Genomic DNA, 16,438 nt, shown 5'->3' with positions numbered 1-16,438 from the left:
TCATTGTCACATGTTCTGTACCTTTAATCCCTCCTCCACCGATGCCTCCTCCCCATCTGTAAACATCTCCAGGTCTCCCTCTACTTTAAAAAAAAAAAAAAACACAAATTTCTGAGCCTTACCACTTCCTGGGTTCACCACCGTGCCCCATCACCACACTTTTCTCAGCATCCTCACACCCACTCACTGATGAGTCCCTCTCTATCTGGCTTCTTTGCGGGTGGCTCTCTGAAAGCCGCTGCTCTTCCCGGCAGCCACACCCCACGCTTTGGTCCAACCTCTCCCATCTTTTCGCTCTTCAGCAGTGACCAGACCCCTCGTTCTAAGAACTCCTTTGCCATCTTCCTCCTCTGCCTTCTTTGTGTTCCCATCTAGTTCTCCTATGTCATTGCAAGACCCTGGAGGCATAGTCTATGTTATCATTTTACACCCTCTGGAATATCATGTGCCTGATCAGTTCTTCCATATTGGTTGGTTTGACATCACTTGAGTTCTTTATTTACATTTACTTCTGGAAGGAAACCAGGTCCACCTCTCCCACTGTAAACTCCCCTATGTCTCAACAAAATGATCAAGAACCTCTCAATTGCTTTTCTCTGGGACCTTAGAAAGTACAGCATACACATATACAATGGAATACTACTCAGCCATGAAACAGAAAGAAATAATGCCTTTTGCAGAAACATAGATGGACCTAGAGATTATCAGACTAAGTGACGTAAGCAGAAAGAGAAAGATAAATACCATGTGATATCACTTCTATGTGGAATCTAAGGTATTGTGGAAATGAACCAATCTACAAAACGGACATAGACTCACAGACGTAGAGAACAGACTGATGATTGCCAAGGGGGAGTTGGGGAGATGGGAGTTCGGGATTAGTAGATGCAAACTATTGCATATAGACTGGATAAACAACGAGGTCCTACTGAATAGCACCGGGAACTGTAGCCAGTCTCCTGAAATAAACCATAATGGAGAAGAATCTAAAAAAGAACGAAGAACGTACATATGTGTGTAACTGAGTCACTTTGCTGCACAGCGGAAATTAACACAACGTTATAAATCAACTACACTTCAACTAAAAATTTTAAAAAAAATGTACAAAGGAGACTGTTTCACCAAGGTCTGATTTCTCAGCACCCTGGGCGGGGGCTTTAGCACCTGATCTTGACCTGAGAAGAAGCTACTTGATTTCTACCCAGTACTGGCTGTATTCAGACGGCTTCGAGGAATAGTTTCCTGAGTTTCTTGATGTTTGCAGTGCTTACGATGACTTTCACACTTAGTTAAGCAACCTTTGATACTGTGTGGTTATAACATAATAACCACATGTCGCTTTGTCTTCAACAGTGAAAAATCCAAAGGGCTTTAACCACTGGTAAAAGTGTCTTCTCACGTCAACCACATAGCAGCACATAGTGTGATGTGAGCTAGATGGCTATTTTCATGAAGCGGGTTGAGCTCAACTGACAAGGCAGTTGCATAACCGCCTAGGCTCCGCGCAGTGTGGGCTTGCCGAAACACGTGCCTTGGGAGAGACAAATCTCTGCGTTCTCTTTCCTGCCAGCTCTTCACCAGCTCTGGGGCTGACTGATGACACATTCCAAGGTCTGTTTGATGCTGCCATCGGGAGAATCCAAGCTCTGTTTAGCTAAGCATGTTCAGGGCCCTTCAGCTGCCATTGCACCTCCTTCCTTTGCCATCTGAACTTCCTCCAGCTTTAGTGGAACGTGCTCCCAGGAGGGCAGGTCCTGCCCAGTGGGTGTGTGGGGCAGGGACTGGCCACCAGGATCAAGGGTCTGGGCTCGCCTCCTGACCACGGTTCCCCTCTCTCCTCCCCAAGGAGGAGCCCAGACCCTCCCTGCCCTGAGAGTCCACCTTCCCTGAGGGACCCAGCAGTTCAGGCGCCTTCATTGCCCCACAGTGCCCCCTCTGGGAAACTTGCTCTCCTATTTCTCTGGCCCCAGAGGTGGAGGGGAACGCCCCTGAAGGAACCACCAGCTGAGAAACCCAAGTCCCCTCCTTAATGAGTCATCTCTCCCCTTCGACTCCTAGGGAGTTGCTGAAATTCTCAAGAATTTCCAGTCCTTGCTCTGCCATTTTGGATGGTGAAACTGACCTCAGAGTTAAGTGGTAAAGTCTGTCCTAGGGGTCCCCCATCCTCCAGCCCCCAGCACCTTTTTAGGGCCCACCTCCTTCCAGGCAAGAGTAAGACTCTTCAGAATCCTACTGCTCCAGACTTCCCCAGTGGTACAGTAGCTAAGACTTTGCACTCCCAATGCAGAGGGGCCAGGGTTCAATCCCTGGTCAGGGAGCTAGAGCCCACATGTTGCGACTAAAGATCTCCCGGGCCACAACAAAGGTCGAAGAGTCCAAGTGCCACAACGAAGACTCGGCGCAGCCAAATAAATGAATAAATATTAAACAAAAAAACAAAGAATCCTACTGCTCACATACCACTCTCCTTTGGGGCAGCCCTGCCAGCACGCTAAGGGGAGATGCGTTAAATAACCAGTGCTGTACACTGGCCGCCAAGCCCCCCAGTCTAAGTCCTGTCCAGAGCTCGGAGACAGAGGAGCAGCTATCTATTTGTTCACAAGCAGGCTGGGCAAGAGGGCAAAATCACAAATGTCAACCATCCGAAGCCTCATGCCTGGACCCCCGGCCAGCTGAGGCCGTGCCACCGTTTAGAAACACCAAAGTGCCATTCGGGTCTGTGCGTTTTTAGGTCTCTGGAAACATCACATAAGAACATGGGCTTCATCCGAATGTTACGTGATGGCAGGTGAAAGAGGAGGCCAAGTCATTCCCGCTGAAGACGATGTGAGAGTGAAGGAGAGGAATTGAAGACAATCAGTGAGAAAAGAATTAGAAACAGTCAGGACATTCAATCATGGAACGCATTGCAAAAGTAATCTATAACACGCACATTTCTAGCAGAGAAACAAGAACCAGTTCAAATCGATACCATGGCTGCAATATTGTTCATCCATAAAAAAAGGCGAGCCTGCCAGTTACAACAACATCGATGAACTTTGAGAGCATCATGCTAAGTCAGATGCACCATGAGATGAGTCAGACAGAGAAAGACAAATACTGTATGATCTCACTCACCATGGAATCTAAAACAAAATAAAGGAACCACCTCCTAGATACTGAAAGGAGACTGGTGGTTGCCAGAGACAGAGGATAAGGTTCGGAGCAAAATGGGTGAAAGGCAGCCAAAGGTCCACACTTCCAGGAACGAGATGAATAAGTCCTGGGGATATCATATACAGCGTGGTGACTAGGAGTTAGCAACCTTGTACATCTGAAAAGTACTAAGGGAGTTGCTCTGAAAATTTTTCATCATACACACAAACAAAAAGTTGTAGTGATGAGTGCAAACTAAACCTGTTGTGGTGATCATTTTATAACATATACATATATCAAATCATTGTGTTGCACACCTAAAACTAACACTATGTTATATGTCAATTACTTCTCGGTTTTTAAAAAGCTGTACATGTATTACTTCCAATACCTATACCTTCTTTCAGAAGGACAAAAACATTAAAAAGCACTTCCTAGTAATTAGCCTCCAATTAAAATAAATACATTTATATTTAAAAAAATAAAATAAAAAGAATTAGGCCTTAAAAAAAAAAGGCACTCCGTATTAGAAAAACAAATAAACATAATGGAAGGGGAGATCTCTTCTACAGTCATTGTAACAGCGCATCAAAAGATGAAATGCTAAGGCATAAACTTAGCAAGAACTGTAAGGGATTATTTTGAAGAAAACAAAAGAAGACTTGAATAAATAGAAAGATCCCCCTTGGTTCTTCTAATACACATCAATTCTCACCAAATGACTTTCTATATGCAGGAGTATCTCAATTAAAATGCCAAAAGGAAAAACAGGACGGAGATCTTAACTTTATTCTTTACATAACTATGAATTACAATTAAATAAACAGAAAACAATGAAAGTCTTAGAAGAAAGCATGAATGGATCTGCTAACAATGTTAAACTACAGAATCCATTTCTTTCTGAGGAAACAAAAAATTCAGAAGCAGAAAGGGAAGGAGTTATCACTTTAATTGCATTAAATGATTGATCTTTTTTTAGAAGGTAACATATCCACAGATCATGAAATTAAAAAAATGTTTGTCTAAAGGGTATATAAGCATACAGAAACAATGCCCTGAACCGGCATTAGTATTTTCTTGTATGTCTTTACAGGATATCCAGTACATGCACAACCATATTCTTTTATCTATTAATGGGATTTGCTATACACACCCCCTTGCCCCTGAGATTTTTCACTTGCTCCAGCCAAGACATCAGTCTCTATCTGCCAACTTGGCTCTGACTCATTCATTTCCAGTTATATAGTATTTTATTGTTCTAAAATTATTAACTTAAAAAATTACTTATTTCTATATAGGAAAAATTGTCACGAACCATCTGACTGAAGGGGCTAATATCACTAATACAAATCAAAAAACTTGTCAGATTTGTATCTTTCGACTATATATGGGATTGACTGAATTTTGTTAAGAACATTTGAGCTTCCTTTTTGGAGTTTTCCAAAAAAAGGTTAAAGATGTGATCAGACAGTTCATAGAAAAGGAAACTCAAACGCTCCTAGACAAAAGATAGTCAACGTCATTCATGGTTAAAGGATACAAATCTGACAAGTTTTTTTTTTTTCCTACCACAAGAGCAAAAATCACCCAGTTTACCACCTCGAGGTGGTAGGAAAAGAACAGCGAGGCTTTAGGAAAAGAGCGTGTCCAGTAGAATGCCCAGAGTGACCATGAAGTACCCCAGATCTGGTTTCTGCCTCTTCAAGGATTCTGCTTCCTAACACCCTTTCAGACAGTTGTCTTCCATCTGATCTAGCTAGGATGGGTTCTGTTGTTTCCAATGTAGACTCTGACCTCTGATGGAGAGCCTCAAGTAAGAAGGGGAAGCCAAGTTCGTCTTTACAAGGACGACTGAGAAGGTTCTCCAAGATACATCACGTACAGATGTGTAATCAATGGGAGTGGCCACCAGCACAGACACACAACCTTTTACCTGGAAACCGCAGGTCAGTCATGTTTTGCAATTTGGGGTTTTAGAGTTGTGACCTGACCTTGATATATATAGCACGGAACTCTGCTCAGTGATATGTGGCAGCCTGGATGGGAGGGGAGTTTGGAGGAGAATGGATACATGCTTATGTGTGGCTGAGTCCCCTGGCTGTTTACCTGAAACTATCACAACTTGGTTATAGTCCAATATAAAAATTAAAAGTTTTTTAAAAACCTAATTAAGGGGGAAAAAAAGTGACCTGCTGCGGGTGATACCACATAGTACCTACCTACAGCAGTGTCGGGTACACATACCTACATCAAAGACAGTCATACCATTTACCAGTCTCAAGGGAAATGCATGCCTTTCACACTGCGTGGCATAATTAAACACTATATAGCCTTGTGTTAACTCAGGTCGTGAGTTATGAAAGTCTGCAATCTTCAAAGCTCTTTGGATTTTGGATTTATGGATTAGAATTGCACACCTGTATTTTGAGTCTTCCCTAGTGGCTCAGACAGTAAAGAACCCGCTTGCCAATGCAGGAGACATAAAAGACACAGGTTTGATCCCTGCCTGGGTCAGGAAGAGGCCCTGGAGAAGGAAATAGCAACCCACTCCAACTTTCTTGCCTGGAGAATCCCGTGGACAGAGGAGTCTGGTGGGCTACAGTCCACGGGGTCACAAAGAGTTGGACTAAGCACACACACACACACACACACACTCACTATATCTACTGCATTTTCCCATGACCTAATTATTTTATTCTATTTGTTTTTTTTAAATCCTTCAACATGAGCCTGAAATGTGACATATTCAATTCTCAGTGGAGATGGCTCCGGCTTCTTGGCACATTGCCACTTCTTATCAGCCCCAGTGACCTTTGGCCAGGCAGGTAGGGTGAGCCCCAGTTTGCATATGACATCACTGGGTTGTTGGTATCGCCAAACTCAAAGAGACGCTGGAGTTTGCCCAGTTCTTGGAAACACCTTAAGGGATCAGAGCCACTAGGGTTAAATTGGGATCATTTTTCATATGGGTCCAGGTCTGATTTCCAAGGGAGAAACTCCTAATTCACGTTAAAGATGGAATATCTTTAGAGTTAGAATGTCCTCTCACTGAGGTTTTATAAAAGGTAGAATTTGACCTCTGGAATATGTAGAATAATCTGATGCCTTGGCAATCATTAACGAAGCATTTTGCAACCCTATCTTAAGATCTTACGCATGACACGCAATTCTTTTGTTTATTTTCAGCTTGATTGCAGTATGACTTGTACACATGAAGCTGTGCCTTTGTGCACATTGGAAGTGTACCTTCGAATGAGTTTTGAAGTTTTAAAATGTGTTTATCTTTGGTTGTGCTGGGTCTTCACTGCTGTGAGGGCGTTTTCTCTCGTTGCAGCATCCGGGGGTCACTCTCTAGTTGGGGTATTCGGGCCCCTCATTGCAGTGGCTTCTCTCGTTGCAGAGCATGGATTCTAGGCTGCTCGGGATTCAGCAGTTACAGCACACAGGCTCCGTAGTTGCGGCTCCTGGACTCAAGAGCACAGGCTCAGTCGCGTGGCACACTGGCTTAGCTGCTCCATAGTGGGAGGGATCTTCTTGGACCAGGGATCGAACTCGTGTCTCGCGCGTTGGCAGGAGGATTCTGTATCACTGAGCCACCAGGGAAGCCCCCGGATGCGTTTTTACACATGTGAAACCATCTCCACGATAAAAATAATGAATGTCCATCACTGCCAAAGTTTCTTCATTGGGCACAACTTTAAAGTAAAGCCTGTCGAGATTATAAGACATTTAATTTCTCCCCTTAGGTAGTTCCCTGGTGGTCCAGTGGCTAAGACTCCATGCTCCCAATGCAGAGGGCCCAGGTTTGATCCCTGGTGAGCGAACTAGATCCCACGTGCCACAGCTAAGAGTTTGAACATCCTGACTAAGACCTGGAACAGCCAAATAAATAAATAAAACTAAGTATTAAAAATAAAACTGTGCACTGTGCTTAGTGACTCAGTCGTGTCCACCTCTCTGCGACCCTATGGACTGCAGCCTGCAAGGCTCCTCTGTCCATGGGGATTTTCCAGGTAAGAATACTGGAGCAGGTTGCCATTTCCTTCTCCAGAGGATCATCCCAATCCGGGTCTCCCACATTGCAGGTGGATTCTTTGACATCTGAGCCCCCAGGACAGCCACTAAATATAAAAAAATAAAAATAAAGTTTCCCCTCTTTGAAATAGCTTGCTTGTAAGGGACAAATCCAGGTGTTTGTCTTTGATCTGGTTTATTTTCAAAAAGCAAACCACAGTCAACAAGAAATATGTCCAAATTTCAATACCAAGACAACATATAATTAATTCTACCCTTTATGTAATCCTACATCTGCCACTTCAAAAAGAATCCAGTGTAATGTAATATGGTACCCTGAACTGACTCCTGGTACAGAAAAAGGATGTTAATGTGGAAACTGATGAAATCCAAATAAAGTGTGGATTTTAGTTAATAATGAGGTGTCAGTTTGGTTTCCAGGTTTTGACAAACATAAGATGTTAACTTTAGGAGAAACTGAAGCTGGATGAGGGGCGTACAGAACCCTCTGCACTGTCTGTGCGGAGGCTTCTCCACAGACAGAACCTATAAATCTATAACCCTATAATTCTATAAATCTAAGATCATGGCATCCAGTCCCATCACTTCATGGGAAATAGATGGGGAAACAGTGGAAACAGTGTCAGACTTTATTTTTCTGGGCTCCAAAATCACTGCAGATGGTGACTGCAGCCATGAAATTAAAAGACGCTTACTCCTTGGAAGGAAAGTTATGACCAACCTAGATAGCATATTCAAAAGCAGAGACATTAGTTTGCAAACAAAGGTGTGTCCAGTCAAGGCTATGGTTTTTCCTGTGGTCAGGTATGGATGTGAGAGTTGGACTGTGAAGAAGGCTGAGCGCCAAAGAATTGATGCTTTTGAAGACTCTTGAGAGTCCCTTGGACTGCAAGGAGATCCAACCAGTCCATTCTGAAGGAGATCAGCCCTGGGATTTCTTTGGAGGGAATGATGCTGAAGCTGAAACTCCAGTACTTTGGCCACCTCATGAGAAAGAGTTGACTCACTGGAAAAGACTCTGATGCTGGGAGGGATTGAGGGCAAGAGAAGGGGACGCCAGAGGATGAAATGGCTGGATGGCACCACTGACTCGATGGACGTGAGTCTGAGTGACCTCTGGGAGTTGGTGATGGACAGGGAGGCCTGGCGTGCTGTGATACATGGGGTCGCAAAGAGTCGGACATGACTGAGCGACTGAACTGAACTGAAAATTATCCAAAATATACACTTTGCATGTAAAAAAAGGACCCAATGACAGTTACTCAAGGAAAACCACATTTTATCACAGGTGCTGTGCTTTAAATTAAAAAAAAAAAATATTATCCCTCTAAATAATGGGCAAGAAACTACATCTATGTTGTTTAAGAGTAACAACAAAACAGATGTCACCTCCTAGTGCTGCCTTCCCCATCATAGGTTGTATCATCTCTCAGGCTTTCCATTGTCGCCTGTGGGGCCCTTTCCTTTTCCGTCACGGCGATTTCTAAACGCAAGGTTGAACAGAAGGCCGGTATTTTTAATTCTCGGAAATAAGACTAAACTGTTTCACAGAGGGCACTAAAGAGGAATTTAATTCGTGGGCTAGAATTGGTCTCTTCTGCTCTGTGTTTGCCCTGATGTTGACATTGCTGTAGTTTGGGGTGGAAGATGGGCGCAGGAAACGTTTGCACAAGGACTGTCTGTAGAGACACCAGGGCCCTTCTCTTGCCGCTGGTGAGGAGCATGGGGGGCGGGGGGCAGGAGAAGCGAGGCCCCGGATGTGGATGCCCGGGTTTGCTAGGGATGTTCAGAGGGAGCACAATGGATGAGGATTCACAGGCTTTGAATGGACCAGTGAGCATCTTAGCCGTGTACCCAGCAGATTGAATGCCAGCCCGCTCTCCTCACATTTCCTGGGCTTTGTCCAACTCTTTTGTTGTTCAGGCTCCAAGTCGTGTCCGACTCTTTGTGACCCTATGGACTGTAGCCTGCCAGGCTCTCCTGTCCTTCACTGTCCCCCCCGAGTTTGCTCAGATTCATGTCCATTGAGTGATTCGATCTAACTAACCATCTCATCCTCTGCTGCCCTCTTCTCCGTTTGCTGTCTTGCCCAACTCTGCTGCTGCTGCTACTGCTCAGTCGCTTCAGTCGTGTCCGACTCTGTGCGACCCCATAGACGGCAGCCCACCAGGGTCCCCCGTCCCTGGGATTCTCCAGGCAAGAACACTGGAGTGGGTTGCCATTTCCTTCTCCAATGCATGAAAGTGAAAAGTCAAAGTGAAGTCATTCAGTCGTATCCGGCTCTTAGCGACCCCATGGACTGCAGCCTACCAGGCTCCTCTGGTAGGAAAATCCTCCATGGATTTTCCAGGCGAGAGTACAGGAGTGGGGTGCCATTGCCTTCTCTGACTTTTCGGTCTTGCCCAACTCTAGAGCCCTGGAAAGTTGGGCATAGACTGGATTGGACTGACATAGCAAAAGTGATGCGATGGTTCTGTTTCTGGGTGTGGCCAAACGAGCACATAGCAGTGCCCACTTTTCTAACAGATGCATTCTTTAGGCTGATGGAGAGATTTATCTAGGTCAGGAAGTGCAGATTATTTTCAGTAATTTGTTTTGCCCACTAGTCTTCCTGTTTAAATGACACAATTTCTTGTAGCAGGTCGGAGGCTATGTTGATGTTTCCATTTAGTTACAGTGCCTGGTCTCAAGTCTCTGGAATAATGCCTGTCGCACAGGGAGTGCTGATAAATATTTGCTGAGGATTCCTTTCTATGGAAACTTGAGTAAGTCAACACTTCAGGGTTAGTTGACTTCATCGGAATCAAAGTTCTTTAGGACTGTTTGCTTCCTGGGACAGTGTAATGTCTGAAAAAAACAAGAGCTTCCCTTGGTCTTGAGTGACGTCGTCCAGGAAGATTCTGAGGCTTCATCTGCATAGGTGCCCCCGTGCCATCTGGGGGGAGGCAGTATGGAAGAGTTTACGGCTGTACCCAGGTCCCTGGGTATTAGGCAAGGACAGTGACAGCAGAGAAGGGTGGCCCCCCCTACCACATACCCTGGAAAAGCCAAGGTTGTCAGGCAAGAGGTCTTCCCCCAAGTCAGGGAAGGTGGTGGGAATGTGAGCTCGTGGTGAGACCCTTTGAACTGACCTTTGGGGAACACCTCCCAAGCGCCTGAGTTAGTATTTTCTTTGAGCTACTGTTGTTTAGTCACTCAGTCATGTCCAATTCTTTTGCAACTCCACGGACTGTAGCCCGCCAGGCTCCTCTGTCCACGGGATTCTCCAGGCAAGAAGACTGGAGTGGGTTGCCATGACCTCCTCCAGGGGATCATCCCGACCCAGGGATTGAACCTGCGTCTCCTGCACTGGCAGGTGGATTCTGTACCACTGAGCCACCTGGGAAGCCCTTCAAGCTATAGTAGGCAACTATGAAAAGCTGTGTGGGGCGCTACCTCTCTGGCACAGCATAAGGGGTCCCTCAGGGCTCCTACCTGGGGTTCCCCATCCCACACACACACACAGAGGGTCCAGAGAACTGGGGCCCGGCCACCAGTGCTGGAACAGAGGGAGAGAAGGGATTCTCGCATCATCCGCTCTGCAGACCCCGAGGTCACCTGGGACGGAGTCCAGTCGGACCCACCGTCCTCTGGGTCCCAGGTCCACCGTTGTCCGAGACACGAGGCACTGCGTTTGGGGGTTGCCTGGGGTGCCCTCTGTCACCTCTGCTAAAATGTAAACTCCACCAACTCAGAGTCTTTGTTGTGTTCAGAACAGGGCCTGGCGTGGAGTAGGTGCTTAATAAATGTTAAATGAATAAGAGAAGGAAGGAAAAAAGGAAGAACTGGCATGAGGAAGGAAGGAGCGTGGGAAGGGGGGGAAAGACACACAGTTGAAAGCCTTGTGCTTTCTGAGCATCACCTCCTGGACCCTTTCTGGTCTTGCCGTCGCTAACAAATGTACTGAAGTGAGTTTGCACTTGTTTTGTTCTGGTTTGTTTTCTATGTAGATCACCTAAGTATGGTGTTTGAAGTTTCAAGGGGAAATGGAAAGGAAATCTCACGATGACAATCTTTCTTTTTTTTATGATATCGCTTATATGTGGACTCTAAAGGAATGGTACAAATGAACTTACAAAGCAGAAATAGAGTCACAGATGTAGAAAACGAACTTTCAGTTACCAACGGGGGAAAGGGCAGGGGAAGGGATAAACTGGGAGATTGGGATTGACACAGTGCTAGATATAAAATAGATAACTGATGAGAACCTACTGTATGGCACAGGGAACTCTACTCAACACTCTGCAATGGCCTATATGTGAATAGCATCCTTAAAAAAAGTGGATATATGTGTCTATGTAACTGATTCACTTTGATATACAGCAGAAACTAACACAACACTGTAAACCAACTCTACTCCAGTGAAAATGTTTTAAGAAAAAATGAAAATAGTTTGAGTCCACCATAGAAGTTCACAGGCATGTAACACCATGAAACGTAGGCTGACCCCCAGGTCTCGGCTTGCAGCACAAATGCCCACGACTTTGCATGGCCATGCCCGAAAGGAGTCAGGTGACCAAAGGCTTAAGTTGGAAGGTTGCTGAAGAGTGAACGATGCCTTGAAGGGCTTCCCTGGTGGCTCAGTGGTTAAGAATCTGCCTGCCAATACAGGAGACGTGGTTCACATGGCCCAAGACATGGGTGGGACTTGGCAGAGTCAGAACTATCTGTATAATCTCGTAAAACCATAAGCAGCCTGTTTTTTGCACCGTCACGAAAAACAAGCATGTGAGAAACGAAAGATTCCTTTCTATTCCATCCTGATGCGGTTTCTCCAGTCTTCTCAAAAATGGTGAAATAATGTTGCCTCCTTGCTTTTTAATGGTGCTCAAGAATTTAGACATTCCAAGATGTAAACTGTGGTTATTTCTGGGTTGTAAGACTACGGGGGAGTATTTTCTCTTCTTTATTATTTTTAAGTATTTTATAGATTCATGAGAGTGATTAAATATTATTATAAAAGGGAAAACAATGATAAGAGCTTGTGTGTATTTGTTAAATTTAAAAGTTCCGAATCAATTAAAATTCCAGGGTAAGTTAGCTAAACTAAGGGCCCTTGCATTCGTCCTGCACGCGTGCTCAGTCTCGTCCAACTCTTTGGCAACCCCATGGACCGTAGCCCGCCAGGCTTCTCTGTCCGTGGGATTTTCTAGACAAGAATACTGGAGTGGGGTGCCATGCCCTTCTCCAGCGGTCAAACCCACCTCTCCTGAGTCTCCTGCATTCTTTCCTGCTGAGCCACTGGGGAAGCACTAAGGGCCCACCAAATGCCAAAGTTGTCCTTGTCTGGAGCAGAAATCCAACTGGGTTGCTTTTTCCTCAGATACTATGCATCTTTGGACATTGAGCAACCTGGTTTTTATGTTAGTTGCAAGGAAGCTGATTTTGGTGAATGTGTAGGACTTTTTGACTGCATGTGGGCATACACTCCACCCCCCACCACAGCACAGTCTCTGACTTAATGTCCTAGACATACATTTTCCACAGGCCTATAATTTCTGAGGGCTTCCCCAGTGACTCAGTGGTGAAGAATCCGCCTGGCAATGCAGGAGGTGCAGGTTCAATCCCTCGGTAGGAAAGAGCCCCTGGAGAAGGAAATGGCAACCCACTCCAGCGTTCTTGCCTGGAGAACTCCATGGACAGAGGAGCCTAGCAGACTATAGTCAAGGGGACTGCAAAAGAGTCGGACACGACTTAGTGACTCAACAACATCAACACATAATTTCTTAACCTAATATTTTATACCATGTATTCTTTTTGATTTACAAATCTTTACATTAAAAACACATCATATGAGGGAAGGATACATTGGGAGCATGGGAGTAAGAGAAGCACATTACCACATAGAAAACAGATAGAGACCTGGTGTTCCAGTGGCTAAGACCCTAAGCTCCCAACGCAGCGGGGCTGGGGTTCGATCCCTGGTCGGGGAACTGGATCCCATGTGCCTTAGCTAAAGATCCAGCGTGCAGCAATTAAGACCTGGTGCAGCCAAATAAATAAATATTTTTGAAAATAATAAACAAGGGCTTAACTATATGACACATGGAGCTATATGAAATATCTTGTAATAAACTGTAATGGAAAAGAATTGAAAACATATGTATATAGAGAAATATACGTATAACCAAATCACTTTGCTATATACCTGAAAATAACACAGTATCCTAAGTCAACTGTATGTCATTTAAAAAACATACATGCATTTGTTATAAATTATGATATAGTGTATTTATTACTCTAGGTGCCTTAACATTCTAGAGAATGAGGTATGGCATTTTTTTCTTATTAAGTTCAAGAAATCAGCTGATGTTTAATAGTTCCTGCCCAAGCTAAGCCAGAGTACTGATCTGGCTGACTGGCATTATCACATCAAACTCCAGCTTTTCCTGGAAGTCTCAACTCTGGCACGAGCCCTTTCAAGAGGAATGTGTACCCAGAACGAATTGTTGGCAGTGAAGGAGGAATTAAATGAAGAAGCCTGCTGTTCCCAATAAGCCTTTCTCTTCCCTGCCAGCAGACAGAATGACTGGCCAGCACCGCTCTCATCTTGGCCCAACAAGTGCACTTTTGCAACCAGAAAGTCAGAGTCTTGTTTGCAAATGAGTATATACAGGTTACTAGGAAGTGCCACAAATCTTTTCCACCCTCACATGTCCCAACTCCAAGCTCCACTTGTTGTTTAGTTGCTAAGTCGTGTCCAACTTTTTGCAACCCTGTGGACTATAGCCTGCCATGCTCTTCTATCTGTGGGATTTCCCAGGCAAGAATACTGGAGTGGGTTGCCAAGCTCCAGAAAACGAGGTTAATTCTTCTATCCCCTCTTTTTTTTTAAGGTAGGCTTTTACACCCGCCAAGCTAATGCTGCACTGAGTTTAACAAGAAAAGGATGAATGCCAGCCCCAGGAAGAACAGCCCTGCAAGGGTCGCAGCCTTCAGATTTTGAGAGACAGGGGGGTGTTGGTATACTGGCCAACCTGAGGATGCCAGACTGTAGAGGTGTGGGTGTGCTGGGTTGCAGGTGCCATGCAAGACTGAATTGGTGGAAGAGGCCAAAGCAGAGATGCTGAGAGTGTCTACCGACCTGTCTGGTGTCATTCTGTGCAGCCCCTGTGGTGGGCTGAATAATGGTCCCCAAATTTGCCCACATCCTAATCCCCACAGCCTATGTATATGTTATCTTACTTGGCAAAATGGACTTTGCAGGTGTGATTAGGTTAAGGATCTTGAGATGGGGAGATTTTCCTCAATTATATGGGTATCCAATGTATGCAGAGTACATCATGAGAAACGCTGGGCTGGAAGAAGCACAAGCTGGAATCAAGATTGCCTGGAGAAGTATCGATAACAGGTATGCAGATGACACCACCCTTATGGCAGAAAGTGAAGAAGAACTCAAGAGCCTCTTGATGAAAGTGAAAGAGGAGAGTGAAAAAGCTGGCTTAAAGCTCAACATTCAGAAAACAAAGATCATGGCATCCGGTCCCATCACTTCATGGCAAATGGATGGGGAAACAGTGGCTGACTTTATTTTGGGGGCTCCAAAATCACTGCAGATGGTGACTGGAGCCATGAAATTAAAAGACGCTTGCTCCTTGGAAGGAAAGTTATGACCAACCTAGACAGCATATTGAAAAGCAGAGACATTACATTGCCAACAAAGTTCCATCTAGTCAAGGCTATGGTTTTTCCTGTGGTCATGTATGGATGTGAGAGTTGGACTGTGAAGAAAGCTGAGTGCCAAAGAACTGATGCTTTTGAACTGTGGTGTTGGAGAAGACTCTTGAGAGTCCCTTGGACTGCAAGGAGGTCCAACGAGGCCATCCTAAAGGAGATCAGTCCTGGGTGTTCACTGGCCCACCTGATGCATAGAGCTGATTCATTTGAAAAGACTCTGATGCTGGGAAAGATTGAGGGTGGCAGGAGAAGGGGATGACAGAGGATGAGATGGCTGGATGGCATCACTGACTCGATGGACTTGAGTCTGAGTGAACTCCGGGAGTTGGTGATGGACAGGGAGGCCTGGTGTGCTGCGATCCATGGGGTCGCAAAGAGTCAGACACGACTGAGCATGAACTGAACTGAACCCAATGTAATCATAAGGATCCTTATAAGGAATGGGGTGGGGCAGGAGTGTCAGAAAAGGGTCTGTGTTCATTGATGGAGGTATGAATAAAGAAAATGTGGTATATATACAATGGAATATTATTCAGCTGTAAAAAAAGAAGGAGATCCTCCCATGTGTGACAACCTGGATGGGCCTTGAAGGTACCATGTCAGGTGAAATAAGTCAAACATAGAAAGACACCATATGATCTCAATTATATATAAAATCTTCAAAAAGAAGAAGAAGAAGAAAGAAAAAACTGAACCCATAAGTACAGAGAACAGATTGGTGGTTTTCAGAGGCAGGGGGTGGGGTGAAACTTGTGAGGGCGATCAGAAGGTACAAACATCCAGTTTTAAAACAATTAAGTCTTCAGGACATAATGTGCAGGTAGCTATAGTTAATAATATGGTATTACATACTTACAAGATGCTGAGAGTAGATCTTAAAAGTTCTCATCACAAGAAAGAAATTCTATAACTGTGTGGTGATGGATATTAAGTAGATTTACTGTAGAGGTCATTTTGCAACATATACAAATATTGAATATTATGTTGAATGCATATCCTAATATATGAAAAGGCTTAACAAATAGATCTATGATGGTATTGCTGTTGTTGTCAGTCGTGTCTGGCTCTTTGCGACCCCATGGACTGCAGCACACCATGCCTCCCTCTCCTTCACCAGCTCCCGGAGCTTGCTCAAACTCATGTCCCTTGAGTCGGTGATGCCATCCAACCATCTCATCCTCTGCTGCCCCCTTCTCCTCCTGCCTTCAGTCTTTCCCAGCATCAAGGTCTTTTCCAATGAGCCAGCTCTTCGCATCAGGTGGCCAAAGGATTGGCGCTTCAGCTCCAGCACCAGAGACTGGAGAGAGTTGCAGACACTACAATGCTGGCTTTAAAGACAGAGGAAGAGGCTACAAGCCAAGGAATGCAGGCAGCCTCTAGAAGTGAGAAAAGGCAAGGAAACTGATTTCCCCTAGAATCTCCAGAAGGAAGGCAGCCCTGTTAACCTGTTGTGGACTTCCAGCTTCTGTTGTTGTTGCTCAGTCTCTAAGTCTGTTTGCGACCCCACGGCCTGCAGCATGCCAGGTTTCTCTGTCCTTCACAATCTTTTGAA

This window comes from Bos indicus, chromosome 1 (assembly GCF_029378745.1).
Source record: "Bos indicus isolate NIAB-ARS_2022 breed Sahiwal x Tharparkar chromosome 1, NIAB-ARS_B.indTharparkar_mat_pri_1.0, whole genome shotgun sequence".
NCBI lineage: Eukaryota > Metazoa > Chordata > Mammalia > Artiodactyla > Bovidae > Bos > Bos indicus.
The sequence above is the reverse complement of the archived record's forward strand: the minus strand, read 5'-3'. Positions refer to the sequence as shown.